Below are 19860 nucleotides of genomic sequence, written 5' to 3'. Positions count from 1 at the left end.
CAGACTATATGCCTGGCTCAGACCGGAGAGCCTGATCCCACGGCTGGCAGGATGTCGGAGCTTGCATGGAAAAATCAACACACTGGAAACACTTAACAGCAACACAAGGAGGCAAGAAGAGCAATTGTCTAAAAGTAAATACTGAAGAAAAGATGATTCCCATTACTAAAGCACCTTGTGCAATACCTCATGCGCAGTTCTCTTCCTGTCCCACCAACTCAAGCCAACCTCAAAAGCCAAAAGCCACCAAAAAACAAACAAACAAACAAAGTGCCCAGAATATCTCTCTGTAGCAACATTTAAATACAGAAGGCACAGCAACACTGACAATCAATGCACAAAGGAAAAGACAAAGGGAAAGTCAGGCATGTTTCTTCCATTTTAGTAGTGCCTGTTGTCTCCGGCACTGCTGCCATTAAAATACTGTGCAGGCCAAGCAAAGCCAAAGCCTTTCCTCTGGCTACTATGCCTAAGCAATAACTTAATGCAATTCATCATGTAAACAAATAAATAAAACGTTTTTTTGATCCTTCAATAAGAAAAAGTACATGTAGCTGTACACGCAAAGAGACCCATTTATAACTGAAAGCACCGCAGACTTGAGCCACGCTTTACGTACCAAAAAAATGCACAAATTAATTATAAAGGTATCCTCAACCTCTTGCAAAATAAGGCCAACTTTCCTGCAAACTGTATAAAAACCACTGACATTAAACCGACCAGAAGCACTGTATTTCTGCAAAACCGAGACAATTTCATATAAATATTAACATTTTACAAATAGGTGCAATTTGTAGCAGTTCAACACAGTGAGAAAAGAAATACCAGTACACATCTCAGTCTGTACAATTTAATCCATTTTACTTACACTGAATTTTCATCCAGTCTGGAGAGCTACCAGAAATCACATTCTGCATATACTAAACCAGTTTCGAAATGAAATAGTGAAGTGTTTATTTGTACCTTTTGGATGGAGGCACTTTAAGGAAAGAGTTAATGAATGTAATGTGAGTAATACCTTACAGTATATAGAAAAAGATATTGAAAAAGATACTTGGCAGTATCTTTCCTACCATGGTGATGTACTACTGGGGGTGGGGGATAAAGATCAGATGCGATTATTATTATCATAATTATTATTAACCCTTTAGTACAGATAAAACAACTGAGATGTATGAGAGGCAGAAATGAGCTATTCAAGATTTCTTAATAACCCCAACCAACCAGAGAAACCGATGCCCCTCAACACTTTGGAGAATTCCTTTGTCTAATCCAAACTGGAAGTGAAATTATCCTTCTGGAAGTGCAGAAAAAAAAAAGCTGTGTAGAGAAAGTGATTCTATCAGCATGATTAAGGAAACCCTCTTCTTCCAGATTGGTTTCCCCACCACAACACTGCAAATTCAACAAACCACATTCAGTCAAAGCGTTTAACAGCTATATACACTTTAGGAGCAAATATAACATTGTCCTTAAGCTACCAAGGAAAGAGTGTCATCGTTGCAAGAAATGCTCCAAAAATAAATTCCAATGAATGAAAAATACTCCAAAAATAAATCCCAATGAATGAAAACTTAGAAGTCATCTACTCTCCAAAATTACCAGATCTGATTTGGAAAATACATCAAGTTCCTCAAATAAGGCAAAAAGATTTTAATATATAAGAACTATCAAAATAGCTTGTTAGAGAAATGAGATCAGTTTCTGAAACTATTTGTTACAGTCCTACATATCTCAATATAAAAATATATTATTTCACTTGGATAAATGTTTTTCAATAAAAAAAAGACAAAATGCCAAAAAACATTCTCAGTTTTGTGAACACCAAATATTAACTCCATTGAAGTGATATGGAAGACATACCCACCCATGTGCAAGATATTTTTATTTTTAATGCAAGGATTCACTTTGCCAATACCTTTTCATCTTCTTTGAAAGGTGTGTTTTCCCTTCACCCAAACACTGAAAATGTAGTTTCAAGTCTGGCTGATAAAGCCTATATTCCAAAGACTGCACATGAGTTTTTTCAGCCTGTGCTCTAAATCAACAGAATGTATTTACTCAATGTAAAATTTTTAAATTAAATACCAAGTTAATAGTATTTCACACTAAAATCTGACAGAAAGAAATTAACTCCCCTGTAAATGTCACAAATATTGTTTTATTGTAAATGAAATTTATGTTACACCCCAGAATTAAAACACTTTGCTTGGAATTGTTCTGATTAACACTTTGCTGACCATAGAAATCAAAGTGAAAGTGATTAAAAATATCTTATCTTCAGCTTGTTAAGACGGATTATATAAAAAGTTTATTTAACAAAAACTTGCTTCCTTTTCCATCAGCCTTAGCAATTTGGAGAACAGAAGGGCGCTAATTCTTCAAGGTCTGAATCTAGTAACTGACTGATGTCCTCAGCACAAGGCTGTATCACTGTCAGAGAGGAGCACTTTTTCTACATACACTAAGGTCCTCTCTATCTTGCCACAAACCGATGGGAACTCTCACTTGCTGTTTCCCCTTCCTACTTGGTGCCGTTGTGACCGAGGCCAAGTCTCTCTGCATCTACTAATAACTGTTCTGCTTCCTTATTGCCACTGCAAAATCACTCTTCTGCTAAACGTAATCCAGGAATTTCTGGAGGCAGTAGCACAGGGAACCAAAATCACTGTACTGGAGAACCCCTTTCTTTCCTATTCACTGAGGGCTCTGAAAACACTTCTCTCTGATGTCCTCAACCTTCAGGACAGATGATTGGTCCCCCAGGTCATTGTGCCAGGGCCACTGCTTGCTCTCCCTTCTTCTCTCCTGTAACTTTGCATCGCTTCTTTGACACAGCTGGTCTGGAAGGCTCCACGAACAACCCCACATCCCTTGTTGTTTGCACATGTTGCTGTACCACACACACAGCAACAACAGAAGACATTTTTACAGTAGAAAAAGAAATTACTCTGCCTCAGACAGGCTTAGAATGCCAAAGTCAGTTTAAAAGAGTTAACCAGATCTTGATTTGATGGTATCTCTTCAAAAGTCTCCAATAACTAAAATTAACTTTCTGGTTTTAAAATGTAATTTTCACATTGTAAACCCAAAAAGCAGAGGTATTTGAGAAAAGTAGCTTTAGACAGAAACCTGACCTCTGGTGAAAAAGCAGCATAATCTAGCAAAGGGGCAAGGAGACTGCTCCAAAAGAAGAGGTTTTCTTACCGCTCTTCTCCTCAGACGTGGAAAATTCACATCCAAATAATGTATTGCCAAATACTGACACCAGTGAATTTCCTAAAAGCCATTTTGGAAGATACCACTGAACTCCTTCAGGAAGGCAGTCCACACCAGAATCCTCTGTCTACAGCAGAGTCTTCTTTCATTGGCATTATCCAAACGTGTTTCCTTACATGATGCAAACTACTGGACCTTTAATGCATGTTACTATTCAAAGGGTACTGAAGCAAAATACTGATCTGGGCTAATAATTTGCAACAAGCGAACCATACCACCGCCATTACACCTAACACAAACCTTGAACATTGATGCACTTCAAAGGCGCAACCCTGGCCAATGAATGCACTTACTCAACAAAATATACAAGCAATCTACATTTCTGTGTACACACGTGCAGCACAGACAGGGTCTTAAACTCATAGCGGTGTCTGGTTTCGTAACATATGCCCTTCCTTATCAAATGTCATTTGTATTGCCATCCCTGCATCTGTCTCCACAGATGTCATCCCATGTAATGAAGCATATGGGCTTAAGCTGACATTGTTTGCAAACAGGAAGAGCTTTTGGCAAGAGGAATCGAACATAAAGCGTTCTGCGGGCTGCCTCTCTTAACCCATCTTTGGTTGGCTCCTCTGCTCAGCTGAAACTGGTCGGCTACTTTCTGAGAGGGCAGAGTGCCAACCTAACAGATGGGCAGAAGTGAAGTCATGCCAAAGAACCAGAATGTGCATCTAATTTGATAATTAGGGGCTGAATTTCCCCTCAGAAATATTGCAATGGCAGCACACACCAAGTTTCCAAGCTTAAGGGTACAAGAATATGCTTCAGCTTCTCCAGTTGAGGGTTAATTCTGAACATGACAAAAAAACAACAGAAGTAAGCCATGGAGAAGGGAGGAGACCAACGATGGGTTCCTGTCGTTCAGGATTAGTGTTCTTCAAGGCGAGACGAAATAGAGAGAAGGGGAGGGAAGAAACAGTAAGATTAAGCCTTTATCCTGAAATAGCTCTCCACAAGGGACACCTGCAAATCTTGGCCAACACAGTTCTGTGGCCTTGCGGAAAATAATTTATGCGGAATAGAGATAAAAGCGAGGAACTGATGGCCACTTTACAAAGCATTAAACACGGCTTTCCTGTCCACAAGGAATAGCCAAGCCGATAGCTAGTAAAAGGCAAAGGACAAAGAGTGTTTATGGCTCGGTGGAAATCAAACATAATAATGTACACACGTACTTGGAACAGTTGAGAATTATTGTCTTGCTTTTGATATACAGTGATACAGAGCTATGGCATTCAAATAAAAGAGTTAACGGTAAAAGACAGAAAGATGGGGACCCAAGTGAAATTCACTTTTCATACATTTTACAAGTTTTCATGCAATAAGACAGTGGTCCTGTAACTATTCTAAAAGTCCTGTTGAAGCAGGCTCTTCTGGGCCGTTTTCCTTTTCATCTTGTGTGTTCCCTCCCCTTTCTCAAACCACTTTACTCAGCAGGATGAGTGCCAAGAGCCATGCAAGGCAGAGTTTGGAAAAAACATTGTTCTAATTTATTCTTCTCTTTCCACTCCTAAAGTGACTCTTCAGATTTACAGCTTTTAAAAAAAAAAATATTAAGTCATAACTATGATGGCTTCAGTTAAGTGGGATTTACAGGGTTATACTTTGGATAAAGAATATTTTTTTTAATCCAAAAATTAAATTAATTTTTATCATATAGCCTGGCGTTGAAATATTCCAAGAAGCTAAGAGGTTGCTTACTCTCATCTCACCTACTTTGGAAAGATGACATTTTGAGGGGGCTTTCACGTTGCCGGTGGAAGGAAATTAGCTCTCCAGCACAAGCACTGTTCCGAGTTGTATCTTCAGAGCAGAGCAGAAGGCTCAGCCTCAGATTTAAAATAATTTAAAAATGATAGCTGGTAAGTGCCTAAAATCACGTGTGCTGCTTTACAGACCTCCACTGAGACATTTTGCTCTGAAGAAATTTGTCCATGAAACGTCCTTTGTTCTACTGTCAAATTCTGGCAAGCTACTTCCCAGTATAGCGTGAGACTTAATTGGGCTTTTGTTTCATTACCATCAAGACAATGATGCTCAAATGAAGAGCACAACATAGGCAAGTGAGTGAAAGCAATCAATTAGGATGACCCTGAAACTATCTTTTAAGGGAAAGGAAAGGGCTATTTGTTACTGTGGTCACAGGCTAAAAATACAAAATACAAACCTGTCACTTACTAAAATAATATGTAGCTTTCAGAAGCAAATAAATTAAGTGACAGTAACTACAAATTAAAAGCATCATTATGAAGCAAGCTCAAGATTTTATACCACAGTGCCACTGACACAGCTTAGGAAAACATAGAATTGAGTTAGTGAATTAACGTGAATGCTGGTGTCAAACTGGGGCAAACTCTCACATCCAACTCTACCACAAGTGTCATATTTATAAAGAGCCTAGATGATACAATAAAGGAATCAATGAACACAGAGAGAAACTGTCATAGGACATTTTAGATAAAAATTAATTAGCATGCAATGAATCCAGAAAGTATTTAGCATTGCAAAAAATAAAATATGAAAAAAACAAATCTAAATATTATCCTGATAACTCCCAAATTCAGTATTACATTTGAAGGCAAAAGAACACAAAAGGAGCTAATGCATACTCTACAGGAATAACCCAAGAGTTGATGTGAAATCCACAAAGAAACAGGAATTGGCAAGGCAGCAGCTGCATTCGTGAAGCCAAAAAAGTTTAATGAAAGGGGTAAAACCTCAAGACAAGTCTAAAGACCTTCACATTCAAGTGTTACTTCAATCATTACCTACACTAAAAGGTGCAATTTCACCAACAATATAGGCAAACACACTCCCTGGCAAGCAAATGACATCTGTTAATGGAAACTGAGACTTAACCATAAGGGACATAGAGAAGGTCAAGCAGGGTATGCAGCAAGGGCAAAACATTTGCCCATGGTCTAACTAAGGTGGGACTGTCTTGGAGGAGTTCTACGCCACTGTTCTGAAAATTCAGCTCAGCTTTTTGCTTTAAAATCTCATGTCTAGATTTACCTTTTGCTTTGATAAGTAAATGAGCATTTCAGTATCTCTACCCTAGATGAGCCAAACATGACACTGTGCATGTCAGATACTTATTTTTTCAGCCAGAGTTCACAGTGGAAGGGTCATCTATTAAACAACAGCACTTTCCCCGGAAAAGGCCAAGAAAGTAGTTAGAGCAGGTAAAACAACACAGTTCATGCCATTTTTACTGTCCAACCTGAGATATCACACAGGTGAGTTTACCACTCTTCCTGACACACAGACATCTAACAAACCGAAAGCAAGCAACCAGCATACCCACGCCATGATGCCATATGCTAGGGACCTCTTTTGTCTCATGCAAACTGGAGTCATCAGTCTCTGGCACAGTGAAGGACACCGCTCCTACAGCACATACACCACACTTGTAAGTTCATTTAAAAGCCTGGGGTATTTCACAGAGCAAGAATAAGAAGTGATACGGATAAACAGGTTGCTCGGCTTTTTGTACAAATTATTAAAGAGCACCAATTGCAGACTGTAGTATTATGCTTTCTTAGCCTGCATGTTATTACAATAGCATCTGCCGTTAAAAAAAAAAAAAAAAAAATATCTAAGAAAGCATCAGAGTTAGAAAGCTATTTTAGAAAAAGAAAGTGGAGATAAAAAAAAATGAATAATCCCAACAGGCACAATTTAAGTGAAACTTCTATTACAGAAACATGATATCAGTACCTCCTGAAAGAGATTGTAAAAAATAATGGAAAAAAACCTGGTGAGACAGGAAGCTTAAACACAGCTAATCTAATGATGACTTTCGTAACACAGGAAGCAAGTATGCTACCAAAGAGATGACAAAACCAGAGATTATTTTAGGCATTTACTTATTCCCAGATCTAGCTAAAAAGTGTGCTAAAGGAATTCGGGTTAAGCACACCAGTCTTACCACTACAGCTTTTTGTTTTAAGATAAAACCATAGCAATTGACTTTGCAAGTACTAACACTCAAGGTTTAATACAACAGAACTTTGCAACAAGTTGTCAAGAGTTACTGACCCCTTTCACACACTCACCTTTGGAAATGCAATTTCCTGTTAAAACTGATGCCCTGATCCTGCAAACTTCTGTTCACGCAAACGCTCTGGTTTGGTCAGCAGGGCTGCAGGTTACACTGGCAGCAGCGGGACCGGTAAGCATGTGCCGGAGGCTTTGGGATGCAGTGCTCACCAACTGGACTTCCTGCTTGGAGCTTACAGTGCCAAGGTAAATAATCACAATACCATATTGACAGATGTGTCAGAAGTATGAGGTATTAACTAGATTTACTACAGTCTTGAATAACTGAGTTGTAATTTTCCGCTCTCCTAGCATGTAACATAATGATGCGAGGTGTGTTACAATGCCAGTATGTACCCAACTGCAACACTTAACCTTCCATACCTTAGAATCCCTGTGGATTGTACTGGCTTCTCTTGCGTAAGACTCTGAGCCCCTTTTGTCTAATTATGCTGCTCCATAACTACCTCCAGGAAGAGGTCTGAATTTAAGCTAACAAAGTCTCAATTATCTATGCCTTGTAGTCTACCTGGTCAGAGGACGTAAGACGCAGTTGCCATCATTGCGATCCTAGCAGGACAAGGATAATCAGTGCTCAGTCTTACCAGACACAGCAATCGGGCGTTCTTTTGTTATTAATTTCCTCTGACCTTGCTGTTTGTCCTTGTAAAGTTCCCACTGTTCATAAGCTAACGCATCTGTGTTTAAATAAACTCAGTACACGAACTGCTTCCACATACTCGATAAAGTATTCTGCTTATGCTTACACCAGATCATCAGAACCACCATTCATTGCCATATTTCTTAAGTCAAGAAGAGATAAAGTATACAAATCACTGAAAATATAATACAAAAGATTTGACACGTACTCCTTAAAGGCATATACAGACAAATACTGCAATAAAATACTGTAATTGATTCCAGTATTTCAAAGTCACCTAAACACAAAGGGAACTTTTCATTGTCTGACACATTTCTAACTCCTGAGAGATATAAACTGCAGAGGTGACGCTTACGGCCATGTCTAGACACCGCTTTTCCAATGCAAAATGCCACAACAGTTGTGGTTATAGGCAACACACAATGCAATCATACACAGCCTGTAACAAAGCACATCACATTTGGGAGACTGCAGATGAACGGTCTTCATCCATTGACAGAACTACTCTTAGTTCATATAACCTTCGATATTTTATAAACTTCACTTGCCTTTCCTATATTTCTCTACCATTATGGGGATGAGAGATACATCATGTTCAAAAAAAAAACAAACCCAAAACCAAAACAACAACAAAATCATCAAGCTCTCCTCAATCTCTTTTTATAACAGGCAGAGAACTTGCTGCATAAAGACTTAATGAAACACCCGACACTGACAACATCATGCAGAACAGATTCTGCACTTCCGTGCACAGTCCCTTCCACTGCAGTTAACACTCGATACCCAGCACTATCAGTTTGTAACACTGAACAAATTCTTTTAGATTTGACCCCTGTACACAAACATAGCCACACATGCCAGTAAAATAACTTCACTGAGACAGCAGTGGAAGAAATCTGCATATAAGACATCACACAAGCAGTTCCTATCCACACTGGTTCTCTGTGAGATAAAGTTATCACCTTGCTAAAAGCATGTTGTGGAGAGCAGGTCTAATGCTGTCTGATGAAACCTGGTGTACGAAACCTGGCATACAAAGCACCCAGCACAGCCAGCTTTAAACTAGCTTGGACATCACGCCACAAGACCGCCATAGCCGGGGCAGGAGTATACATGGGTTAATGAATATATGGCCTGTCAAATGCCTCAGGATAAAGCAAATGAAGCGCATATCGAAGTACAGGTACAAAGGTATGAAATATTGCAAAGGACACCACTTCATTCATGAAAGCCCCAAAACACTAGTGTTATTTTAACACGGTCCCCACAACAGAGCTACTATTCCTGAGAGATTAATCCAATAAATCATAGAGCTCATTATCAGGAAGTTTTTCTTGATAAACAAACTAGATTCTGCCTTAATCTTATAAAAGTATTTTACTCACTGTATTACCAAAGCATCTTTTTCAACATGTAAGTTTTAAATGTTATTTTATTTTCATTCCCGTCTTTTAACTTTTTTAAGGGGCACTCAAGGAAACTAACATGCTTTGCTTTCCAAACTGCAGCCACAGCGCTCTCAGGCTGTGGCGAAAAGCGTTTTTAAGATAAACATGCACAAGTCCATTTTTTTTTATCCCAATAAAGTATTGGAATAATTGAGAAGATCCTTCCCTGTCATTGTCATATTCTGTCACTCTGTCTGATTGCAACAAAAAACATGAAGCGATCAAGAAATGCATTTGCTCTGATTTCATCTAAAGTAAAAATTCAATTAAATTATATTATAAATTCACACTACTAAGGACAACAAAGAAAGCAAAATTAAGTGGTATTTAACAGTGCACAATGTTTTCTGAAGTTAGCTGAATACCCCATTTATTGAATAGATTTACTTGCGTGGAAGTTACTGCATTATTGCAAGCTCACAGTCCTGCCTGTCATGACCATTTCAGGGGTGAGAAGGAAGTGCAAAATTTCACAGCTGTATGCAGAGAGTTAGTGGTACTTGTCAAGGACACCGAACACACAAAGCTAACACGAAAGTTAATCTGGATGTTAACAAACTTCTATTGTAACGCAAGCTGGAAATACAAAAGTAGGAAAGAAACCTTACATAACATCAACAGAAGTTGACGTTACTGACTAATAGAACAAAATGACTAATTGTCTCCCATGTGTACCCACCCCTTGTCAGATGTTTTGACAGATTAATTAGTGCATGGGTGACAATCTTCATACCTAAGTTAGGTTCTAGGAAAACTGTAAGAATGTATCAGTCTCTCTGGAGAAACCCATTTGTACATCAGAAGAAACAACTGGGCCACCATTAGGCAAGGTTTAATGTTTTTTGAAAGCATGTCCTATCCACATTAACCATTTACCCTTTCAGCAGTGAAGAGTTATATGCAAATATAACATGCCATACAAAAGCTCAGAGCTGTTCTGTGAGCAATTGTTTTAGGTTACTACACCAGCAACAAAGAACAAGAAGAAGAGCTAAAGCAAAAGTAACACAGAGCAAGCAGAGATCTCATAATCCAAGCTACTGTATTCTCCTTGAATTTGCCTCCCTCCATTCCAGCTCCAGGGCAACATTCATCGCTTCATAAGGTCAGATCCTGAGGTAGCGTCAGTAATTCCCTTCCGAAAAAACTGTCTCTTAATTACTAAACTGTAAATTTGCAGGAAATGTGCCTTCATAAATTTGCATATTTAAAAGTGTATGTTTATGACAATTTACCAATTAAACACGGAAACCGGAAAAACTTCTGAGAAATGAACCAGCCATAGAGGAGGGAAGGCGATGACCAAAGAAACCAAAATCCTTAGATACAAGCCAGCTCTTCCCAACACACCATTTGCTTATTGCACCAAACCACTTCTTCTCCTCTTCCTTAGATTGTAATTCAAGATTATGTCTTTTCCTATTTGTAAAGCAGCCAGCATATGCTGCAATGCAGAAAGGAATTTAAAAACATTAATTATCAAATGAAGTCTAACTCTCCATATGCAGCATTCTATTTATTTAAACACTTTTCTCTACATAACATTAAGTAGTATGAAACATTAAACTGCATACCAAAAGCCCTAATATATGTAACAAGCAAAAATAACCTTCATCTTTAAATGGCAGCTTTTATTTCTAGCTTGTCAGAAAGAAAGTTAACAAAAAAAATTGGAAGTCAAATCTACTAGCAATGAATACACTTAATGTTTGGATTCTAAGTGCTAACCTGTGTCAATAATGCTCTCCTGCAAATATTTTAGTTCTATTTTATGAACAAGATTTCCAACTATGCACAAATACATTTTGGAGCACCAAGCTAGCAAAAGGAACAGGGACACATGGAAGAAAATTTTCAAGAAAACTCTGTCATCACCTTCCTCTGTTCTCAGAGAGAACCACAACAAAGTGGGAAGCAGAAGCACGTAAGTATCAATACTGTGATTTAGCTTCCTCTGCTATCACAGATTCCCACAATACAGTCTTGGCAAAGGTGCAAGGAAACACAGGACTTTTACTCAAATATGTCTACACGAGTTGTTTTATTCACGAGCAGAAACTTGCCCTGTCCACCCTTTGCTCCAAACCTACCAGAGCTCTGAACCTCTGTTAATATTTCTGTCTACCAGCAAAAGACTGCATCGGCCATCCCCTTAAGTTACCAGCCAACTTCTTTATCTGGTAAGCTGACCAAAGCATTTTCCTAAACAGACTGAATGTTCACAGCACTATGAAGAATGTAAATAGACACCAATCCTACTCAGTAGTCCTTAAAGTATGCCAAGTAATTAAAACAAACAAACAAACAAACAGAAAAAACTATCATTTCAGATGCCTTTTTTCCAGGACCTTTGAAATAAATTCCCATCACCCCAAAGCTCATCAGGGTTCTTCCTCCTGAGGCAGGTGTGTTCACATTGAGCGTTTCAGGAAGCTTTTAAGGGAGAAGTCAGATTTTCTCAGAAATCTCTTTTTTCTATATTTGGGGTAAGACTTTCAAGGCCTGCTCCCACTGAAGGCATCTGAAGTTTTACTCCACCTCAGCACAAGGCGAATTAGACCACTGGATATATTCCCCTCTCCTCTCCCTCTGCCCCGGTAAACAACAGGCACAAAGTTTTGTGCAGAAATTCCTCTACACATTGTCTTGCTTTTAAAGCACCTGAGATAAGCACTGCATATCACATTACTCAGAAAATGCAGGGTTTCCACCACCAACAGGATACAGTTTTGCATTGAAAGTTTGCAATGGAAGTGCTGAGAAAAGGGGTTGAAATTAAAATGGCATTTAGAGGTAGACATCAAAAATGGGATCTGGCTTCTATTAGTTGAATCTCTGATTGGCAAAGTCCCCTGATTTTGCCCAGGCTTGTCCAAAAACCTACCTTAATTATCATCATCAATAAAAAGCTAAAGGTATTTTATCTACAAGGTAGTGAATGTCTCCTCTCAAAAGAGGGAGTTCCATGATAAGAGCTAATCTAAAAAACCTGAGGAATGCAAACTATTTTCTCAGTTGTAAAAACAAGAAAGAATTGCACAAACACAAGTTAAAACAACTACTGGTAACCTCGCGCTTCTCCTACACAGCCAACAGCTTCTCCTAGGCTTAGGCTCTATCCAATGTCCTTCAGGTAGCTACACTTTGAGTGAGCCCAGTCTTCAAAGGATGGAGTCCCAAAAAAGCGCATTACTTTTATGCACCTTCACAAGCGCAGGTCTTCCCATTAACCTTATTTTCTGAGTCCAGAAAAGCAGTGCAAGGCTACCTTCAAAATAGCTTGAGCCTCTTCAAGGGGGAAGTCAGAAAATCAGTCCACGTTTTATTTTGTAGATAGCTGCCAGGCAGCCCATAAGGCAGATCATTCTGGTTGGTCAGACGACCTAAAAGTTACAAAAGACTTTGCTTTTTGTAATGTAGGTTATAGTATAATTTTCTGAAACTTCTACAAAGTTTAACCGTGTTACACCCTACAGACACTAATCTGTTAACATGAGGTGTTGATTATTAGATCAGTCACAGTGCCTGCTACTAAATCAAATTTTTTTCCCCCACCTTCTCTTCTGCAACAGATTAACATTTACCGTCGATAGATGTGCAAGGATTCCGTGGTGTTGGTACACTATTGTTCTGACAATATTTTCTTTGAAAGACCCTCTAAGTTACAGAAGGTCTAGTTACCTCCAGAAACTGGTCCACCAATTTGTCAGTCAGACACACAACTACATTCTGTTACAGAATTATAAAATATTTGTATTACCTACACAAATCACAAAATATTCATTGTCTGTTAAAACATACTAGAAATCATTGATCATCATAACCAAATCAATTAGTAAGAGATATCAATGCTAACTGCCTTTTAAATGAAGCCTGTCATTTCTGTTCTTCTCTACACCAGCCCAGGCCACAACAAAGCATTCCTCAATAAATGAAAATGTCACACTTCATTGTGTTAAAGAGTTGAAGTCCAACATATACTTTCTGTGAAGACTGAATATATATAAAAAAATAAGTCTTTCAATTCCACCTGCATTAATATTTAATTAAAGCCATCATCATTCACAGTACAATACAGAAATTAAATTGCTGTAGGGGGTCAAATCATCAGCCCGATATCCTGTTTCTAACAGCGGCTTACCCTACGTCCTCCAGAAGAAAACATAAGAAATAGCAGAGCACACACTGATAGCATGATTTCTCCTAAGGCAAAGTTATTCATCCCCAGCAGATATTGTTGATTTATGCCCTAGATCATCACAGTTAACATCCCTTTGGCTGTAGCTGTGACTGCTCCTCCTGTCCCTAGGAATTGTTCACTTTATCATCCTAGCAGATTTTTGGTTTACATGCTTTCCTTTGGTGGTATTACAATTACTTGTCTTTTTTAAAAATGGTGATTTAGGGGTATCGTATACATTGTCTTTCAAACTACACCCTATAACTAGTCATTGTATCAAAAGGTAATGGAATTATTATTTATTAATGGCCAAACATTATTTTGCACATATATATCATATGTCCTCTAATCGACCTCCTTGAAACAAAGCTACGCTAACATTTTCAGTTCAACTTCATTTGAATATCTTCCAATCTCTCGTCTTTTATCAAAGAGGATCACAAATTAATTATTCCAGATGAATTTGAGCACAAGTTTAATAATGTCCTTTGTGTTACTAACACAGCATTGCACAATGACTGTGGCATTTTTTTCTGCCCAATGCTAAGCATTAAGGTGGTGTGCAAGTTCAAATAAAACGTTGTTGAAATCTTCCTCCCCACCTTAGTAAATACAGTTAATTTACAATCCAGTAACATGAACGAGTAATTTGATTATTCCCTCCAACATGCGTATTCTTGAATTTATCAACATCATCTGCTATGCTTCCCTTTTACCCAGCTTTCTTGGATTCCCTTTACAATTTCTCAGTCTTCTTCAATCTTGCCTAATCCAAATACTTTTGCATCATTAGCAAGTTTTGGCACACCATCATTCATCTAGTTTATTAGATCACCAACATACACGTTCACCACCCTCTTTTCAGAGTTGTTTCTACATCACATGGTAATTTAAGGTTTACATTGTTACTGACAAAAAAAAAAAAAGTATTCTTAGTCATAAGAAAAAGTATACTCTTTGAGAACTAGAAAAGAGAGTTCCACTTTCCAAAAGACTTGCTTGGTTTTCAGCAAAGCTGGGTTTCTAAACACTTCACATGAGCAGAACGCAAGACCATCACAACATCTACGGGACACCAGAAGGGGGCTGGGGCTCTCTGCTCTCTTCTTCCCAGGACATCATTCATTCAACATGTCACATACCTCACTCCCTCCAGAAAAATACTTTGGTTAGAAATCCTTCTTAATGTTACCTAAATTTATGCTTAATTAGTGCTAAGTTTATAGTCCCTTAGGTATTTTCAGAAGTTGCTCATGTATAGTTGACTATAATACGTACAACTGCTTATTAGGGCAGCAATGATAGGGGAAAAATGTATTTTAAAACAAATATGCACATTCTTTTTACATGCTTTGTGCCACATCATAGTCTTGTGTCCGTAATTCCAGATGGCTCTTTTAGCATTGATTTGCTGACCTTGAGAAACACTTTACAGAGCAATCTCAAAGCCTTCTTTACTCTCCTTTGCATCTAAAGCCAAAAAATACCAATCAACATCATTCAGACGGCAAGGCATTGCATTTGCATAGTTACATTACCTCTATTTGACCACACTCTGATCTTGCCAATTCACTAAAACTGGGCCAAATTTCATTATATTATGCACGGACATTGAAAGTTGGAGACAATTAAATGAAAATGCTCCTAATCTTTCAAACCTTCACATGAAGTCATCCTTGAATTCAGTAGGTTTTGTTTTTTTTTAAAAATGTATTCCATTATACATTAACAAGTAAAAACCAACAGATTTAGCTAGTGAAAATCATTCTCGTTAAACTCAAAAGAAAAATAGCTCGACTGTGCTATCTTAACAGAACTGGTAAAACCAATACTAAGATTTCTTGCCTACCAAAAGCACCAAATGTGAATAAACAGATTAAAATTACCTAAAGGTTTATTTAAACAGAAGAGGTGCAAGAAGAAGAAAAGAATAGTATGTACGCATTTAACAAGGAAAGCCAAATCTGATTTTCATCTAAAAAATAATAATGTCAATAACAATTCGATTCCTCATATATTTAAGATAAGCTGTACCTTGTTATATCTTTTCACTTAAAAATTTTCAGCAAGCTCCAATTTCATCTTCTGGTTTCTTATCATTACAAAACTATCCAGACATTTCAATCATCCATTTTGTCAGCTGGCTTTAAAGTAAAAAAAAACAAACCAAACTATCCCGAAAGACCCAATAGTCAAGCCAAATACTCAAATACTATTAAGAGACAGGAAGAAGAAAATAACTATCCCAATAATGCATATAACCCAAAAATAAAGATGTAGTGTTACTGCCTCAAAACCACACTATTTCACAAAAGATATGCAGACCAAGTTAACAAAACCCCCATAACCTGCTAAAGCACCTGAACGTCAGCTTTTGGACACTTGGACATTCGACTCATTGGTCCTTTCACACCCCAGAGTTCCCCTCGCTTCCTCCTATAGCCCAGAGGAAAAAGGAAGACTGCAGTTCCTACTCCTGGGGCTATTTCCACATTTTTGAGGAACCCTGTTCCTTCAGGGCATGTGAGATGTTTCCTCATAGATCACCTCTTCAGTTCCAAGTGCACAGCAAACCAGAAGGCCTTAAGCAGAAGGTGGGCACCCCGCAGGACAGGCTATACTCAATCTGGACACGGACTGGATCTGGCACAACCCGAGGAAGCTACGAGTGCCCACTGAGTTTTCAGGTATCCTGTGCTAGGTGCAGGAGGATGGGGTTAGACAGTCGAACAAAAATCATACTTTTATCACAGTCTTGGACATCAGCTCAGGTCTACCTCAGTTCCTTTAGGACCTAGTCTTTAATTTTTATTTTTAATATATTTTTCAAAACAATCCAAGATGTGGAGGCAGCAGTTTTCACAGAGTCTCTGAATAGAGAACCGGCAGGTTTAAAAAAGCGGAATCAGACCTTTTGACATAAAATTTCAGAGAATCTTGTCCACAGGCATACTCCTGAGAGAAGAAACACCTATAGGGTAATAATTTGGTTTCAAAGATCAGGAACTGTTCCAGTGGAACTCCACAAAGTATAATAGGCCAAGGCATGCTGCACTTCACGGTGGACTTAAGACATAAAAAGAGACTTTTATGGCATCTGCTCAGCATAAAAATTAAGCCTTTATTGAAATATTCTTGTAATTGAGCTGGATACACATGCACAAATATATTGCATACTAAGTATTATAGCCTGGCTCCTGCAAAGACTTGTATACATGTTTATTATTATGCATATAAAAGAAATTCTGTGGTTTCAAAAGCACTCTTCATGAACGTGAATTTAAGCACATGGGTGGGCCTTTGCAGGACTAGGACCCATACACTACTGAGCAGCACTGCCTGCTGAAAACTTCTTACCTTTTGTATAGTACCACCAGTTTATAAAACCCCCCTCAGCTGACTAACCCTTGCAACAGAGAAGGACTTGCCTCCAGCTGAGGAGCTGGAGTTTAAGTACACTTTTCACACTGCATATATCTATGCTAAACTTAAATCCAGATTAAAATGAGCTACTTAAGTAACATTTAATCAAACACAGCCTCATTGGATATGAGGAGCAACAGAATGAAGAGCAGCCCTTTTGGCTGTAGTGGTGCCAAACAAACATAGAAAAAGGAAGCCATAGAGTTACCAGAAGTATGTAGACAACTCTTTTTTTTTTTTATTAAATACTTTCTCCAAGATCGGAGGAGCCACTGGCGGCCAAGACAATTTGCTAAGTGCACAAAAGCAGATGTATTTCATAGAAAGCCATTCCATACCTAAGTTACAATAACTGACTCACAGGCTTCTGCTGGACAAGAATGACCAGGAGAAAAGTCAGTCATTAGTACTAACATTGGTTGCTAATTAACCCTCATGAACAACACTGCACCAAAGCTACTTCTGCTACTATTATAGAAACATTTAAAAGACACGTTTAACACTGTAAGTATAATACATACAAAAGCTCAATTTGCTCAGCAGAGATCAGTCCTGCAGTCCTCACTCTGGCCTTGATCCGCACCACTAGATCCTCTGAGGTTGCAGTCAGCCAGTCGTGCCTTCAAGCTTCTCGCACATAAATGCGGTGGTGGATCTGACGGCCACAAGCTCTGCCACAGATTTTGGGGACCACCTTTTAGCTAGCTGATGAGCTGTACTTCAAACCGTAAGTTTACAAAGCTCCCCAACTTTTGTATCATGACCCATCAGATACACACAAGTGCCCTCTGCCTGTAAGCAGCTCTGGCACAGCCTCCTAAAGAAACTAAAAAAAGTTCAACAAAGTACTGCCAATAACAGAACAGGGCCTAAAGCTTATTTGCATTACTATAATATCAACACACGCTTTATTTTACACCATGTAACAAGTACTAGATGTCAGCTACAGACCCCCCAGAGAGCAAAAGCAAAAGCTGTATAATCTGTATTTTGTCACTCATATTTGATAGGACATTCTCAGCTGGATAACCAGAAAGCAGTTCCTGCTGGGACTGCCTCCCCTCACATCTCTCCCCAAAAAGACCTGACTAACTTCTCTCATAATATGGAGGTTGGCAGGTGGTGACTTGTGATTTGGGGGGAGCCATTTTATATGTATATTTTTCGAAACTCAAAAGAACTTCAGCATGTAACAGTGCTTTCAGAATAACCAAGCCCAGTAGTGATTATCTGCATAGAGTTTAAAGACAGAAGAGCTGGCTTCTGGTGAAAGTATTTCTTTCAGTTATGGTTTCAGGCTACATGCCAAAAATCCCAGAAAACTTCTTGAGGAACAACATATTGAATCCGAGCCTTTACCGGTCAGTTTGTTCCCACCTTGTTAAAGTTACAAACAGCCGAAGAGATGCTTAAAATGGCAACATGTGATTATTTTATGCAAATCGGAGACAAAACGTTCTCGATAGGAAGGCTCCAGCACACGTTATATCCACATACCACACATACATTATGTAACGCCTGTCCCAAATACACTCCAGTAAAGAGAGCTTGTTTGAGATCTTAAAAATTCATTGACTTTGCCGCATCAGAAATGAGAGCAGATGTCATTCTTCCCTGCCTCGCTGCGATCTTTTCTGCATAACTCGGCGTTACACATTTGCTGAAGACGAACGGCCAGTTTAGGCTTGACTGTAACTAACAAAGAACAAGGTAAACCCCTGGGCGGGGGGAAGACAAACACAGGCATGCCGCGGTGTAAATACGAGCAGCCCGGCCGAGAGCCCTGCCCGTCTCTAGCTATTTACAAATACCTCTTGATTATACAAATGCCATGTTATCTGGGTGTCTAGCAGATTAAATTCACAGGCTGGACGGACTGTCCGAGGCTTGTTTATCGCAGGTCACCGACTGGCATTCGTAACCCAAGCTCAGCTATTTTCGTCATTTACAAACAGCAGCGTATAGCTGCAGTTGCACATCGCAGAGCATAACGAGCCTTCCGCAAATATTGCCTATCGCGCACACGGAGTAAAAGGCGTAACTCGGATTGTTTCAAAGTCAGCGCGGATGGCTGATAGGCGCGGGGACTCGCACAAACTCGACCAAACTCGGCGGCGGCGGCTCCTTACCTGCTCGGCGGCCGCCCGGGCAGCGCGGCGGCTCCGGCTTTGTGCGGTCCCGCGGGAGACGGCTGTCCCGGCCCGGAGGGCGGCGGCTGCCGGCGGGACCCGGAGCCGGGCGGGGAGAACGGCGGGCCGTTCCCCCGGCAGTGCTGGGGAGGGAGACCCGCTCCCGCCGCCCCGGCCCGGCCACCGCGGGGAACTTCGGCGGGGCGGCCGGGAGCTGGGGCCGCCGGTGGCGGAGAGGGGAAGGGGGGCGGCCGGGGCGCCCTGAGCTCCTGCTGCCGCCCGCGGGGTGCGGGAAGGAGGGAGGCAGGGCGGGAGGGAGGGGACTGGTGTCCCGCGGGGGCGAGCGGGGCCGGCGGGCGGGCGAGCTGGAGGCGGCGGGGCCGGGGCCGGGCTGGGGCTGGGGCGGCGCGGGGAGTCACGGCCCAGGAATGCCAGGAATGTGGGGCGGCCGCTGCGGCCGCGGGGCCTGGAGACGTCGGGGACGCGACTTGGGATTTCTTTTCTCTTTCTATTTTTTCTTTTTTTTTTTTTTTTTTTTTAAAAAAACTATTTCCCCCCTCCCCAAGGAAGGGGGAGGGCTGAAACCCACCCCGCGGAGGAGGGAAAAGGAGGGAGGAAGAGGAGGGCACAGGCTCCTGCCAATCCGGGCGGGTGCCGGCTGCGGCTGTCCCGAGGAGGGCAGAGCTGCCAGGCGTG

At 40.1% G+C, this 19860-nt stretch overlaps 1 protein-coding gene across 1 annotated transcript in view; it reads right to left on the bottom strand.

Moving 5' to 3' along the window:
- Window positions 1-19469, bottom strand: part of PTPN14 (protein tyrosine phosphatase non-receptor type 14) — a 116094-nt gene extending 96625 nt beyond the window's left edge. The window contains exon 1 of the mRNA XM_074579452.1: window positions 19165-19469. The gene's annotated coding sequence lies outside the window, so the exon portion shown is untranslated. The remainder of the gene's footprint in view (window positions 1-19164) is intronic.
- Window positions 19470-19860: the final 391 nt, after the last annotated feature.

Source organism: Larus michahellis, chromosome 3, assembly GCF_964199755.1.
Source record: "Larus michahellis chromosome 3, bLarMic1.1, whole genome shotgun sequence".
NCBI lineage: Eukaryota > Metazoa > Chordata > Aves > Charadriiformes > Laridae > Larus > Larus michahellis.
Note: the sequence above shows the minus strand (reverse complement) of the source record. Positions and strands in the feature narration are given on the sequence as shown.